General features: G+C 43.1%; 1 pseudogene; it reads right to left on the bottom strand.

Moving 5' to 3' along the window:
• Window positions 1-1293: 1293 nt before the first annotated feature.
• Window positions 1294-7954, bottom strand: LOC149747944 (large ribosomal subunit protein eL28 pseudogene; annotated as a pseudogene).
• Between the last annotated feature and the right edge of the window lie 5952 nt (window positions 7955-13906).

Genomic DNA, 13906 nt, shown 5'->3' with positions numbered 1-13906 from the left:
TCAAATGATTTTTGACAAAGAAACAAAGGCAACAAAATGGAGCAGAGACAGTCTCCTCAACAAATGGTGCTAGAACAGCAGGACATACACACACACACAAATTAATCTAGACACAGACCTTACACCTTTCACAAAAAAAAATTAACTCAAAATGGATCATAGGTCTAAATATAAAATGGAAAACTATAAAACTCTTAGAAGATAACAGAGAAGAAAACCCAGATGACCTTGGATATAGAGATACATTTTTAGGTACCGAACCAAAGGCACAATCCATGAAAGCAATAATTGATAAGTTGGGCTTTATTAAATTAAAATTTTCTGCTTTCCAAAAACACTGTCAAGAGAATGAGAAGATAAGCCACAGATTGAGAGGAAATATTTGCAAAAGACACATCTGATAAAGGACCATTGTCCAAAATATACAAAGAACTCTTAAAACTCAACAAGAACACAACTAAATGTTCTTTAATCATAAAAAAACCCTCAACAATAATAAAACAAACAACCTGATTAAAAACTATGCCAGGGCTTCCCCGGTGGCACAGTGGTTAAGAATCCACTTGCCAATGCAGGGGACACGGGTTCGAGCCCTGGTCCAGGAAGATCCCACATGCCGTGGAGCAACTAAGCCCGTGCGCCACAACTACTAAGCCTGCGATCTAGAACCCGAGTGCCACAACTACTGAGTCCACGCACCAAAACTACTGAAGCCTGCGTGCCTAGAGCCCATGCTGTGCAACAAGAGAAGCCACCACAACGAGAAGCCCGCACACCGCAACTAAGAGTAGACCCCGCTCGCCGCAACTAGACAAAGCCCGCACACAGCAACGAAGACCCAACGCAGCCAAAAATAAATTAATTAATTAAAAAAAATAGGCCGAAGACCTTAACAGACACCCCACCAAAGAAGATATGTTGATGGCAAATAAGCATTTGAAAAGATGCTCCACTCGTATGTCATAAGGGAAATGCAAATTAAAACAATGATGAGATACCACTACACACCGATTAGAATGGTCATTGAAACACTGACAATACCAATTGCTGGCAAGGATGCGGTGCAATAGGAACTCTCATTCATTGCTGGTGGGAATGCAAAATGGTACAGCCACTTTGGAAGACAGTTTGGTAGTTTCTTACAAAACTAAACATACTCTTACCATATAATCCAGCAATCTCACTCCTTGGTATGTATCCAAAGAAGTTGAAACTTATGTCCACACAAAAACTTGCACACAGATGTTTATAGCAGCTTTACTCATAATTGCCAAAACTTGGAGGCAACCAAGGTATCCTCCAATAGGTGAATGTATAAACAAACTGTGGCACATCCAGACAATGGAATGTTATTCAGCACTAGAAGGAAATGAGCTATCAAACCAGGAAAAGACATGAAGGATCTAAGGATCCTTCCCTAATGCATCCCTAATGCATGTTAATAAAATAAAGACGCCAATCTGAAAAGGCTACGTACTGTATAATTCCAACTCTATGACTTTCTGCAAAATGCAAAACCATGGAGACAGTAAAAAGATCACTGGTTGCCGGTGGTTGAGAGTGGGTGATGAGAGGAGGGATGAATAGTTGCAGCACAGAGGTTTTTAAGGGCAGTGGAAATATTCTATATGATACTGTAATGATGGATACATGTCATTACCATTTGCCCCAATCCATAGAATGTACAAGACCAAGAATGAACCGTAATGGGAAGTCTGGATCTTGGGTGATTGTGATGTGGCCATGTACACTCATCAATTGTAACAAGTGTACCACTCTGGTGGGAGATGTTTTTAATGGGGGAGGCTATGCATTTGTGGGGGAAGAGGGTGTATGGAAAAAAAATCTCTGTACCTTCCTTTTAATTTTGCTTTAAACCTCAAACTGCTCTAAAAAAAAAAAAATTAAAAAAAAATTACCAATTCCCTATACAAGCAATTTTCTCCAATCTTGAAAGCAGAAGCTGTGCTCATTTCATTTCATATCTCTTCCTCCAACACCATTTCCATCACCCTCTCAATACTTGGCACAGTTCATTATTTAGAGTATTTTGGAGGAATTAAATAATTTCACTTTGGAGGAAGACAGTTCTGTATGGAAGAGAATGTACTGATTGGACATAAACTCTTATTGGTAAACCACAATGCCAACTAAAAGTTTATAATCTGTCTCTCGTCAATTTCACCAACACAACTCACCTCTTAAGCCCTACCTAATCAGTTAACTAGGCTTGCTCCTTGTCCATTTTTAAATGAAATTCAATTATTAATTTCTATTGAACAATTAATTCATAAGAATGTCTTATGAAAACAACAATGAACTTTGCTGTTTAATACCATACCCCAAAGTTCTTTGAACATATGTCCTTATTTAGTACTGTCTCTTCAGAAACTTCATTTCATGCTTTTAAGTCTGTCGTCAATGCGAAGTAATTTTTTTTGGATCAAGTACTTTTTTTTTTTCTTTTGGCCACACCCCATGGCTTGCGGGATCCTAGTTTCCCAACCAGAGATTTAACCTGGGCCCACAGCAGTGAAAGCGCGGAGTCCTAACCACTGAACCACCAGGAAACTCCTTGGATCAAGTACTCTTGAATACTTGCAGAAATTAAATTGATTCTACCATACCATAGCGTCATGTTTATTATACTTATTGCTAATAATCAATAATAAGTCAGAATATGCTCTAAACAATAGCGAGGAAGATAAATAGGTCATTATAGTTGACAAAGGCAGAGCTGAAGAAAAAGGAAGAACCAGGTTACTAAGAGGGGGAAGTGAGTGTCTATGTCACAATTCAAACCAAGGGAAAAAAAAAAACAAAACCCACTACCTTATACAGCAACTGCCCACAATTCAGCCCCAAACTCTCCCCAGTGCCAACAGACACCCCACCAAAGACATTAAATGGAAAGTTCCAGGAATAATTCATAAGTTTAAAACTGCATGCTGCTTTGAGTAGCATGATGAAATCTTGTGTCATCCCGCTCCGTCCCACCTGGGGAGTGACATGCTAGACTAATTCTGATAGTAAGCAGCACAGAGAAAAACCTCTGGGTTTATACAGAGAGACCCTCTCCAGTGTTTTCGTAACTGGGCTTCTTCCAGGATTAGAGCCAAAAGAGACTCTCTCTCCTTGCTGAGCATCTGAGTGCTCCCCTGAAATGATCACCCACCACTGAAGCAGAAGCTCCTCTCGGACACCTGCCCTTACTGTGCTGCCTTGGGCAGGAACACAAATATTCTCCTCACTCACTGTTTACCTTTTTTTTTTTTTTTTGCGGCACGCGGGCCTCTCACCGCGGTGGCCGCTCCCGTTGCGGAGCACAGGCTCCGGACGCGCAGGCTCAGCGGCCATGGCCCATCCCGCGGCATGCGGGATCTTCCCGGACCGGGGCACGAACCCGTGTCCCCTGCATCGGCAGGTGGACCCTCAACCACTGCGCCACCAGGGAAGCCCTGTTTACCCTTCTTTAACACCCAGCAGAGACTTGGCACTATTAAGCTACCTATTTCCTCTTATTATCAACACTAGGACGAACAGGTCAAGTGAGAGAACAATTGCAATGTAGTGTAGTTGACTGGGCAGAGGATTAGAAGTCAAAAGAGTGAAATCTGAGTCCCACCTCTGGAACATGAAGAGTTGTTTAGACGTTTGAACTGGTCATTTAACTTCTGTACATCTCAATTTCAGTATTTAACTGGAGGTCATAATACCCAGCTCAAAGAATTTTTGGGATAAAGAAATCAGATAATGCAAGTGGAAAGAAACCTGATAAACTGTAAAGCCCTAGCAAACAGTCATTTATTCAGTCATTTATGCATTTTTCATCAACTGTTTATTGAATACCTACTGCATGCTAGCTACAGTTCTAGGCACAAGCTATATGAACGTCGCTAAGACAATGTCCCTCTCCTCATAGGGCTTAAAATTTAATGTAGAAGGCCTGTGAGAGGTTAATTTTATGAGCCAGCCTGGCTGGGCCATCATACCTAGATATTTGGTCAAGCATTATTCTGGATGTTTCTGTGAGGGTGTTTTGTTGTTGTTTTGTTTTGTTTTTCCCCCGGCTGACAGCTTTATTGCTGTGGGGAAGGGGACAGATGACTCAGGAGCTCTTGGTGGGATGGGTCCGCTTCCTCGGCACCACCACAGGCTTCTGGCTGCGCAGGACGTTGCTGGCTCTGCAGAGGGCGGCCGTGCGCAAATCCGGGCGCTACTTGTTGTTTCGGATTATGTGCCAGATGCTGGTGAGGGTGGCCCGGGCGTTCTTGTTGATGCTGGTCCGCACGTAGGAAGTGGCCAGCTTTCGCGGGCTGGATCTCTGCTTCGTGACAGCCACGACCCCTTTGCCGGCCGCCGCCGGCTCCACGCCCACAGTCTTGCGGTGAATGAGCTCATTGTAGCGGAAGAAGTTGCGGGCCTTCAGGTTATTGGGCTCGGTGCCGTACATCTGCCTCTTCCTCTTGATCAAGAAGCTGGAGCAGTTCTGCACGACCACCCATGGCAGATGCGCGGACATGGTGGCACCTCCTCTCGTTGCGACGGCCGGAGATGGAAAGAGGGGGGTGTTTGGGGATGAGATTTACATTTAAGTGATGGATTTCGAGTACAGCTGGTTGTCTTCCATAATGTGGGTAGGCCTTGTCTAATCAGTTGAAGACCTAAAAAGAACAGAGGAGGGACACCTTCCTCCCCACCCCAACCCGGTCCCCCGCAAGAAGAATTCTACCAGCAGACTGTTTCGGACTTCAGCTGCAACGCCAGCTTTTCTGAGGCTCTAGCTTGATGGCCTTTGTACTTGAACTGCAGCAATGGTCTTCCTCGGTCTCCAGCCTGCCAGCCCACCCTGCAGATTTTGGACTTGCCAACTTCTATAATCACATGAATAAATCCCTCAGAAAAAATCTTTTTCTACATACATGTGTCCCCTGCTTTTCGAAAATACACTTTATGCCACTTCACTTTCATGAAAGATATACAAACATTAGTACCTGTTTTCAGTAACCAAAAGAAATCGGAAGAGGATTTGCACTTTCAGGGAAAAAGGTGAAAAGTGAAAACAGCATTAAGTAAGCATTTGTTTTGCAAGAGCCTTTATAGAGACAGCAGCCAGCCCCAGCTTTGAGAGTGGCACTGCAAGTTCCTTCCCCAGGATTTACACTCAGCATTTCAGCGTCAAGCTGCCATAGCTTTGAACTACGATTCTGAGCATCTCTGCTTTGTCTTGATTTATTTTGTGCACCCGTTAGCAAGATGTGTCCTAAGGTAATTGCCTCTTTGTTTTATGCCATTTCAGCTTAAGAAAGGTTTCATAGGAAGGCTGTACTTCCGGATAACTGGGAAAACCTGTATTTACACATTCTATTGGTTCTGTTTCTTTGCAGAACCCTGACTAATACAGATTTTGGTACCAAGAAGTGGGGTGCTGCTATAACAAATACCTAAAAATGTGGGTAGAGGCTGGAGGAGTTTTGAGACACACGCTAGAAAAAGCCTAGATCACCAGGAAGAAATTGTTGGTAGGAATATGAATGATAAAGGTGATTCTGGTGAAGTCTCAGATGGAAATGAGGAGCATGTTATTGAAAATTTGGGGAAAGTTGATCCTTGTTATCAAGTACCAAAGAACCTGGTGGAATTGTGTTTTAGTGTTTTGTGGAAAGTAAACTTTGTGATAAAATAGGATATTTAGCTGAGGAGATTTCTAAGCAAACTGTTAAAGGTATGATTTCCCCTTGCTGCTTATAGTAATGTGAGAGGAGAGAAACAAATTGAAGGTGGAATTGTTAGGCAAAAAGGAACCAGAAATTGAGGATTTGGAAAATCCTCAGCCTATCCATATGGCAAAAAACAAGAAAGCTTTCTCTGGAGAGGACACCGTGGGTACAGCCGGAAAATCATTTGATAAAGGGATTAGGAGTGAAATTCCTGGGTTTAATCAGCCATCTCAGTGGAATCTAGCAATAAAGTTGGTGTCACACCAGCAGAAACACTGCCAGACTAGACTAAAAGGTGAAGAGATAAGACAAATTGAAGGAAGGCTATCAGACTTCTGAGATTCCACAGGATAGGGCAATCGATCTATCAACATGTGTTATCCTTTAAGGGAAGAATGACCCTGATTCATGATGGTATCATGGGAATAATATCAGAGAGCTGCCACTCCCACCACAGACCCAGAGCACACAGGCCATTAGGGCAAGGCTCTCTCCTCCTCAGTTTCAGTGGGTTCAGGCCAGTGGCCAGGGCTGAGGGAGCAACAGGGCCACCTCAGTGGGCCTGGAGGTCAGAGCACTGAGCCAATAAGAATTATTTTTGAGACTTAAAATTTAATGGAATATTGATTTCATGGATATGACAACAAAAGCACAGGCAACAAAACCAAAAATAAACAAATGGGACTACATCAAACTTAAAACTTTTGCTCATCAAAGGACACAGTAACAGAGTGAAAAGGCAACATATGGAATGGGAGAAAATATTTGCAAATCATATATCGGATAAGGGGTTAATATCCAGATTATATAAAGAACTCATCAACAAAATAATCAAACTGATTAGAAAATGGGCCAAGGACACGAACAGACGTTTCTTCACAGATGATATAAAAATGGCCAACAAGCATATGAAAAGATGCTAAACATCATTAATCATCAGAGGAATGCAAATTAAAACCACAGTGAGACGTCTCTCTTCACCCTCATTAAGATGAAAAAAAAAAAGAAAGATAAGCTACCATCAAAAAAAAAAGAAAAGGAAAGCTACCATCAAGAAAAAGAAAGAAGGGGCTTCCCTGGTGGCGCAGTGGTTGAGAGTCTGCCTGCCGATGCAGGGGACGCGGGTTCGTGCCCCGGTCCGGGAAGATCCCACGTGCCGCGGAGTGGCTGGGCCCATGAGCCATGGCCGCTGGGCCTGCGCGTCCAGAGCCTGTACTCCGCAACGGAAGAGGCCACAACAGTGAGAGGCTCGCGTACCGCAAAAAAAAAAAAAAGAAAGAAAACCAGAAAATAACAAGTGTTGGTGAGGATGTGGAGAAATTGGAACTATTGTGCACCATCGGTGGAATTATAAAATAGTGCAACTGCTATGGAAAACAGTATGTCGGTTCCTCAAAAAATTAAAAACTTCTAGGTACTGAAAGTATTGAAAGCAAGGGCTCAAAGAGGTATCTGCACACCCATGTTCACAGCAGCACTATTCACAATAGCCAAAGGTGAAGCAACCCAAGTGTCCATCAGTGGATGCATGGATAAATGAACTGTGGTGTATGCACACAATGGAATAGTATTCAGTCTTAAAAAAGAAGGAAATCTTGTCACATCCTACAACAGGATGAACCTTGAGGGTATTATGCTAACTGAGCTAAATTAGTCAAAAAACACACTGTATGATTCCACTAAAGTCATCAAACTCATAGAAAGTTGCATTGCATGGTGGTTGCCTCTAGCTGGTGACAGGAAGAAAAGGGGACCTGTGGTTTAATGGGTACAGAGTTTCAGGTTTTTGTTTTTGTTTTTGTTTAATTTTGTTGAAGTATAGTTGACTAACAACGGTGTGTTAGTTTCAGGTGCAGAGTTTCAGTTTTGCAAGATGAAAAAGTTCTGGAGATCTGTTTCACAACAATATGAATATACTTAACATTACTGAACTGTACAATTAAAAGTGGTTAGGATGGTGAAATTTATGTTATGTGTTTGTTACCACAATAAGAAACAAAAGGGAAAAAAATCTAATGGAATTTACCTTGCCAAGTTTTGGACTTGTTTGGGCCTCTTCACCCCTTCCTTCTTTCCGATTTCTCCCATTTTGGAAAGGGATTGTCTATCCTATGTCTGTCCTACCACCGCATTTTGGAAGCACATAACGTGTCTGCTTTCAGAGGTTCACAGCTGGAGAGGAATTTTGCCTCAGGTTGAATCATACCTCGAGTCTCACTCACACCTGATTTGGATGACATACATTCAGGTGAGACTTTGTAGTTGGAATGGATACTGGAATGGGTTAAGCCTTTGGGGGCTGTTAGGGGGAAGGTAATTGTACTTTACATGTGAGAAGGACATGAATTTGGGGGGGGCCAGAGGGTGGGGTGTTACAGACTGAACTGTGTCCTCCTAAAATTCACATGTTGAACCCCTAACCTCCAGTACCTTAGAATGTGACTGTCTTTGGAGACAGGGCCTTTGAGGAAGTGATTAAGTTTAAGCGAAGTCATAAGAATGTGATGTAATCCAACGTGACTAGTGTTCTTATAAGAAGAGAAAGAGACACCAGGGGTGTGCACACAGAGGACAGGCCTTTTAAGGACACAGCAAGGAGGCAGCCGCCTGCACGGAGACAGGTCTCAGGAGAAGCCAGCCCTGATCTTGGTCTTCCAGCCTCCAGACCTATGAGAACATAAATCTCTGCTATTTAAGCCACCCAGGGACTTCCTGGAGGTCAAGTGGTTAAGACTCCACACTCCCAAAGCAGGGGGCACAGGTTCAATCCCTGGTCGGGGAACCAAGATTCCCGCATGCTGCCGTGGGGAGTGGCCAAAAAAAAAAAGCCACCCAGTCTGTGGTATTTTGTTATGGTAGCCCTAGCAGACTACTACAACAGACAACAAACAAACAAACAAATGCATAATGTCAAGTAATGATAAGGGAGCACTTGGAAGAATATATGAGCAAGGTACGGTAATAAAGAGCTGGGGAGGAGGGTTATTTAAGGCAGGGTGCTGAGGGTAGATCTCAGCAGAGATGACGTTTGAACAGAAACCTGAATGACGTGAGGGAGCAATTCTTGGGAGCGTTTGTGAGAAGACTGTTCCAAACGGAAGGCATTCCAAACACAAAGACGCCAAGCGAAGGATGTGCTCTTGGCCTGGTGCCAAAAGACTGAGGTGCAGGAGTGCGGTGAACCAGGGGCAGAGAGGATGGAAAAACTGTTGGAGAGAGAGAAGTAGGAGTCTGATCACGCAGGGGCATGGTAAGTGGTGGCTTGGATCCTGGATTGTACTTTAAATGCGACAGGAAGCCAGGAAGCTGCAAAGCCATTTTAGGTTTGGGGGTGAAGGAGTAACCTTAGTCGACTTATGTTTTTAAAAAGGTATTTGCTGTTGAATGGAGAAGATGAGAGAGGACAGCAAGAGTGCAAACAGAGACCAACTAGGAGGCCACTGGTCCAGGTGAGAAATGATGAGGGCTTGGACGACGGTGGTAGTAGTGGCAGTAGTGAGTCGTTGTATTTGAAATATATTTTCGAGATACAACCAACAGGAGTAACTAACTGGATGTGGGGCGTGAGGGAAAAAAAAAGGAGTCAAGAATGATCCTAAGGGTTTTGGCCTGGGTAACCGGAGTTGCCATTTACTTCAGTCAGGAAAACAGAGAGAGGAGGGGTCAAATCAAGAGTTTTGTTTTAGACATGCGAAGTCTGAGATATTGTTAGGATACTCACTAATAATAGTGCACTAATAATAGAACACTCTCCTTGTTTTCCCCGGATTCTGGCAATATACAGGTACAAAAGATATGGTTCTTGCCTTTACGGTCTCATGGAAGGGGGTGGAGAGTGACATATAAACCAATTTTTTTAATTAATAGGTTTTATTTGGGGGGAGCAGTTTCATGTTTACAGAAAAATTGCTTAGAAAGTACCCATATACTTCCTCACCTACCGTATTATTAACGTCTTGCATTAGTATATGTACATTTGTTACAACTGATGAACATTTATTGACATAGCCTAGTCACCCGAAGTCCATAGTTTACATTAGGGTTCGCTCTTGGTCTTGAACATTTTACAAATTTGGACCAGTCACCCATCATTACAGCATCATATGGAATAGTTCCACTGCCCTGAAAAACCTCCAGCTGTTCATCCCTGCCCCCCCACCCATCCCCCACCTCCAATCCCCCGGCAACTAGCGATCATTTTACTCTCTACACAGTTTCGCCTTTTGCAGAACGTCATATAGTTGGAATCATACAGTATGTCGCCTTTTCAGACTGGCTACTTTCACTTACTAATGTGCATTTTAGGGTCCTCTATGCCTTTTCATGGCTTGATAGCTCATTTCTTTTTAGCGCTGAATAATATTCCATTGTCCGGGTATACCATATTTTATCTCTTCACCCACTGAAGGACATCTCGGTTGCTTCCAAGTTTTGGCAGCTATGAATAAAGCTGTTACAAATACTCACGTGCAGGTTTTTGTGTAGACGCAGCTTTTCAACTCATTTGGATAAATACCAAGGAATGTGATTGCTGGATTGTAAGCAAGTATTTTAAATGTCAATTTCTATACAAGGGCCAACAGGGAACACAGACTATTGCTTGCAGGAAGCAAAGAGCTTTCTTTGAGGTCCTTAAGTTTACTCTAGCAATGCTCTAAAACTATAAATGTCCTTCCTTCTCTGTATTACTATTAGTCTGACACTATCACCAGGATACCCCTGCCCGGCTCATTTACAGGAAGGCAGCCACTGAACAGCGATAACTGAAGTGCTCATGCTGACTCACATCCACCTTTTCAAAAAACCGTAAGCAAGTGCCAATCTATTGATGACGGAGGAAGCAAAGCTGCTTTTCAGTACGTTTCATAATTAAATGTCTACGTTCTTTAAGCAGTGGTCTTCCCTAACTTTGGGGAGCCCAACTCTGCCGAAAAAAATCCATCAAGTTCTATACGAAGAAAAAAGCTACTGAAGCTCTAGGGTGGTGTTTATTCATATGGGGTTCTAAGATGGACCAGGCAGGTATACAAACCCCCTAAAAGTAAATGCAAACATTGTATTTCAGTGTACTTTTCTGAGGGGTAGGGGGACCGTAATAAGCTCTTATCACAGTCCCCCAAAAAGTGCAAGATCAGAAAACAGCCAAAGGAGCTGCCAAACCTTGGGTGTGTACGAAGGGGGAGGAGAAGAATCTGACCTCCCCTGGGTCATCAGATGAACAATAGTGTGGAGACCTCCGGCATTGTCTGCTTTCTCAGTGGTTCACCGCCCACTCTTAGAGAAGGTCTGGGCTCTAATTCCCTCCTAGCAGGGGGGAGGGCAAGAGTCCAATGCCCTCCTGGAGTGTAGGAATAGCCCTCCCTATTACTAAGGTACTTTAGCAAGAAGTAAAACCAATCCTCAGAACCCGGCGTAGTCTGAACAGGCTAAAAATCTTCACCTTTACGCATACACTTGGCCATGGTAATATTTTAGCATTGCCTTTAGCAACTCAAAGCGGAAGAGCTGTGGAACAGTAAAGGCAAAGGTCTCTCGAGCTAAACTTTGAATCGTGAGATCTCCTCATTAAAACTGCCCACACTACATGCAGACGGCAGATTTTGTCCAGTGCCAAGCAGGTGCCACACAGGGCTCTGGCCACTGTACTTGTAATCATTCTATGTCTCCCACATATGCTTCCTTTACAAGCGCCATGTGGTCTTTCTGTGTAGTGAAAAATCGGCTTCCCTAATTTACACAGCTTTCCTACCAATCATTGAGGCCATTCGGACTTCTTGTTTTCAGCCTCAAATTGAATCAGGCAGTCACAGAAATATTTGGATGAGGCGGGCCCAGAAACCCAAGAATCTCTTCTGGTCTGTGTCTACCCAGTAGGTGAGCCCCGCCTGCCCGCGTTTTTTTTTTTAGGAGGCTGCTACGTAAGAGGGTGCAGACGTGCTTCATAGACCGTAGGCCGTCAGGCAAATCTCCGTGGCGACCAGTTCCATCACTCAAAGCTGACCAAAGTCTCCCCACCCTTTATACTTCTGCTTCTCCCCTCCTCCAACGGAATTTATTTCGTGCTAATGCTACCCAGGGATGCAGGCAGTATCTTTATCTCCACTGTTGTGCTGTTTTTCCTCATCCTCTTTGCCTCTCCTTCTCCATTGGACATGAATCTGCACAGTCCCATGGTGTAAAGCCCTGAGTACTTCTTCCATGGTGGGATGCAGATTTATTGAATGAATGTGTACTTATTTCAAAAATGTGTGCAACGAACGAGTGTTTACTTTGATGGTGTGACCCTATAATCCTATAACTGTTTAAGTGTTCACATGGGGGGGGGAAGTTACTTTGATTACAATCACAGTCTAAATTCTTTAAATATTAAGTTCCAGGTGGACTTTTTAATCCAACTTAATTCCAATTAGACATAAATGGCTGTTTTAAGCTACTTGTAAATAAACAAGTTTATACATGCTTTTACAAAATTAAGAGGAGCAAGATAATCCATTAAATTTCATACTCTTGACGAGTGGCCCTTTAAGAGCTTTGAGTCTTAGCTTGATATTCTCAGGCCAGCTTCCTCTGGATACTGTTAATAAGCAGACACAGATCAACATACTGATAGCGAGAACGAGGAAGAAAGACAAATGGCCTGAAAAGCCCACAATGGGATATAGATCTGGGTTAATTCATTTATGCATTTGTTTACCTCTGCTATGTTGCCAGGCCCAGTTTTAGATACTGGGGATATTGTGGTGGTAAGAGAATGCCAGTCCCTGCTCTCGTGGAGCTTAAATTCAAGTGGATGGGGGTTATGTACACGTTTTTACTTTCTTTAAAAAATTTATTTTTGGCTGCGTTGGGTCTTCGTTGCTGCATGTGAGCTTTCTCTAGTTGTGGCGAGCGGGGGCTACTCTTCGTTGTGGTGCGCGGGCTTCTCATTGCAGTGGCTTCTCTTGTTGTGGTACACGGGCTCTAGGTGCGCGGGCTTCAGTAGTTGTGGCTCGTGGGCTCTAGAGCGCAGGCTCAGTAGTTGTGGTGCACGGGCTTAGTTGCTCTGCGGCATGTGGGATCTTCCTGGACCAGGGCTCCAACCTGTGTCCCCTTCATTGGCAGGTGGATTCTTAATCACAGAGCCACCAGGGAAGCCCCGTTTTTACTTTTTATTTCTATTAAAAATTTTTTTTGGGGGGAGGGTTCCCTGGCGGTCTAGTGGTTAGGATTCAGCGCTTTCACTGCTGTGACCCAGGTTCAATCCCTGGTCGGAAAACTGAAATCTCACAAGCTGCTCAGTGCAGCCAAAAAAAACAAAAAACAAAAAAACCACAAAATCCTTTAAAGCAAGTGTAGCTAAGAGCATGGATTCTGGAGCCAGGCATCCTGGGTTCCAATCCTAGCTCTGACACTTGCATTGTGTGATTTGGGGAAGGTCATTCAGCCTCACTGTGCTTCTATTTCCTCACCTGTAAAATGAAGGTCATTATAGAGTCTACTTCATAAGATTCATTATGAGAATAAAATCATTTAATATGAGTAAAGTACTTAGAATAGTGCCAGTATATATTAAGTGTCACCTAAGTGTTTGTCAAATTAAAAAAAAAAAGAAACAAATGTATCTATTTAATTTCATAGCAGAATACATATGCTCAGAGCTATAGAAGCTACTGCAGGTCATGAATTAAAGCCTAGATCCCCATTTTTTCCAAGAACCTAAAGACTTTCCAAAGATTCTCCAGTTACATGGGAGAAGTTCAAACAAATCATCACAGAACTATTCTCCTCTATAGTAGTAGTAAGAGGTTCTTGATAAACTGAAGGTGTTTTTATTACATGCCTGGTCCTTATCAGGTTACATCATTTACAATTCACAACAATAGTTTAAATTTATTATTATCATCCTCATTTGCCATGAGAAATCTATAAGTAATTTGCTCAAGGACCCACGATTTGGGGCAGAACTAGCTGTCTGACTGTACTATAGTATATTCCTGTAGATTAAGAGACAGATACAGCCAATGTAGGTTCAGAAAAAACTCTCTAGGATAGCCAGTGTTTTCCTGTTCTCACTCCCCACCCTTTTCCTCCTAGAAATGGGGCCTATTCCTCCTCCCTTCTTAAACAGCTGATCATAAACAGGAAGCATAGCTGGGTGCAGTAAGTCTGGGGCTGAGGATAAGTGGCTGTAGACAGACATCCTCCTA

The sequence above is a fragment of the Delphinapterus leucas genome, chromosome 11, assembly GCF_059928025.1.
Source record: "Delphinapterus leucas isolate spDelLeu-1000000601 "Yukka" chromosome 11, BTC_Dleu_Yukka2, whole genome shotgun sequence".
Classification (NCBI taxonomy): Eukaryota; Metazoa; Chordata; class Mammalia; order Artiodactyla; family Monodontidae; genus Delphinapterus; species Delphinapterus leucas.
The sequence above is the reverse complement of the archived record's forward strand: the minus strand, read 5'-3'. Positions and strand labels throughout refer to the sequence as shown.